Raw genomic sequence first — 2,915 nt, 5'->3', positions numbered from 1 at the left:
AGTACGACTTGGCATTCGATTGATAAGATATGTGGATGTTAGAATGACATCTCTCTAGAATATTTTTGGCAAGTTTGTAGTAAACATTAAAGCACAGGCAATTTCGTGTATACGTCTATTTATTCGTTCCGCAATCCCAATTTGTTGGGGAGAGTTGACACATGAACATTGGAGGACTACCCCGTATTAATTAGGTAGCCTTGCAAAGTGGTATTGAAGTATTCTGTGTCATTATCAGGGCGTAGAATTTGAAGTTGTGTTTAAATTAGGTCAATCATGGAGTGAAGTTATAAATATTGAGCGAACCGTAGTTTTTTTTCCTTTAGAAGTTAGACCAAAAATACTCGAGTATGGCCATCGATAAATGTGACGAACCATTTGGTGTGAGTACGATTAGGATTGCGAAAAGTCCCCATAAATCACTGTGAATCATGGTTAATGGCTTTGATGGTTTGTATGTGGAATTTGGAAAATATGTACGCTGATGATTTGCTAGTTCACAACTTTCACGTTGAAATTCAATTGATGTTTTATTCAAGAAAATGGATGGAAGTACACGTTTCAAGTATTGAAAGCTAGGAGCCTACCCATTCTATAGTGTCATAACAAAATTTTAGTATTCTTAGAGATAGATTCAAAATTACAACTTGTAAGTTGATCTAATTTAATCACATCAGCTCCCTCGAAGTAGTATAGTCCATCACACTCAGTTTTGCCAATCGCCTTCTCCGATGAAAGGTTCTAAAAGACACGATATGATGGAAAAAAAAAATTAGCACGACTTTTTGTTAGCTGACATTAGACAACAAGTAACAGGACAAATTTGGAACGTGGAGTACATATTCTAATGTTATGGATTCAAAGATTCGAATACTTTTCCTGAGAGTTGAGCCATTTGCAATTTTCATCTTTATATTTCTGACATAGGTTCTATATGAAGAGAATAAATGAGGAGTCCATAATTTGATTCGACGCACTTAAATCAATAATTGAATAGGTTTTATATTGTGAGGTGTTTAACGCTTTTAGAAAGTTACCTTTGGGACTAATGAACTAGAATGACCTTTGGAGTAGGTTGACTAGATGTCTGAAGATTAGAGAACATTTGATAAAGTTCCAACTGTTCGAAGTTGAATTATTTTTTTGTCTCAACTTGGTACCCCTTGCTTCTAGTGTTTTGCCTTAGTTTTTAGTCAATGGGTTTCCTGTGAAGTTCCCAACACGTGTCCTCTTTGTGTCGTGGCCTACGATAGTGTTCACACCAATGTTGTTCCTGTTGTTATAGGCCCAATCATCCATTTCCAATTGAAGATCCAAAATTTAGTCCAATTTCTGGCCCAACATTTGATGGCCCATTTCTTTTAGAGAATTCGGTTCCAAGTCCATAACTTCTTGACCCAAGCCCAATTGTTTTAAAATTTTGGGGCCCATTACCTCTCACAAATAAGGCCAACATTTCACTTGAGGATCTAAAGTTCTCCCTCTACATCACTGTGGTCGAGCCTCCTCTTGTCGCACCTCGTGAGTATGAGGTAGTGGTCGTGGTTCGAGGATCCTTCCTCTAAGGTTGTCTAACTCGCGATTAAGCCCTGCAAGGATACACCCTTTCGTTTTCCGTTTCTTCTTGTACAAGGTACTATCCTCGGGATACTTTCATTCTTCCTCGACGCTTAGGTCGAGTTCCTACCAAAGACTCACCATCTCCATGTAATACTTTGTAACATCTCTTTATCCGTGCCTTGTCTGCCATAACCAAGATTTAATTTCAAATGTGGGATGAATTTTCTGAGTCGGAGTATGTTTCCTTCACGGCATCTCAGACTTTTGCAGTTGGAAGGAAGAGATAAGTCTTTCCTATGGATGGCTTCATAGAATTCACTAGCCAAGCCATCACCATGGAGTTTTTGGACTTCACATTTTTGCAGAAGTTTAGCATCGGTTGGCCTCTTTGTTTCGCCGATAAGGTAACCCAACTTCCCCTTTCCGTCGATCACTAATTTTATTGATTGTGCCCATTAACGAAAACTTCTTCCATTAAATTTCTCTACTGCGAGTTAGAAGAAGAAATTTTCGAGTCCATTGGAGCCAATTGAAGAAGTGACCTCTGCTTCGGATTGAGAAGTCTCAGAGGCCACCGATTCCGTGCTGTTGGCGGGGAATTCTGCCATTTGCTTGCTAGGTCAGAAGCATTTGGGCTCAGATACCATAAAATTGAAATTAGAATAATCGTTCTATATTTCTTAATAATAATCACAAAAGGAAAAACAATCTGTTAAGTTAAGAAATAAATCATCTTATACATTATTCTAAAATCACAATCTCCAATTAACTATCGATTACAATATTCCCATTCTTAGATTTCTTTACATTCTCGGTTTTCGACAATAATTATAAACTAATCTTTTTGAAAACAAAGTTGAAGGGTTCAATAAATTTTTACATAAAACAAAAAGAAGTTCGATGATAATCACTTAAACCCATAGTATAAAAAAATTTATTCCAAAATTATTCCTTGAACATTTTTAGTAAATCCCGCCCGTAATCAATCTCTTAGCTTGACTGCGTTGAACTGCTAGTTTTTTATAAGGGTAGGAAAGGAGGGAATGAGATAGTAGTCAATAAGTATGCTAATAAACTATATAATATGTTTAAAATCAAGAAATGAAAATTCATTTTGTAAATAGATTCTCACAAAAATTTTACCGAATTTAGGTGATGAAATTCATGTGTAGCGCTACTAAAACTTTGGTCTCCATATCAAGCTACTATTCATATTCTTATTCATATGGGACCCATAATCATGATTTCCAATATTTAAAACAATGTAAATGGTTTATTGATGATCATACTAGGATAACTTGGATATACCTAATGAAAGAAAAATCAGAGGTTGGCCCTATTTTTAAAAATTTTGC

Source organism: Olea europaea, unplaced genomic scaffold (assembly GCF_002742605.1).
Source record: "Olea europaea var. sylvestris unplaced genomic scaffold, O_europaea_v1 scaffold1663, whole genome shotgun sequence".
NCBI lineage: Eukaryota > Viridiplantae > Streptophyta > Magnoliopsida > Lamiales > Oleaceae > Olea > Olea europaea.
Note: the sequence above shows the minus strand (reverse complement) of the source record.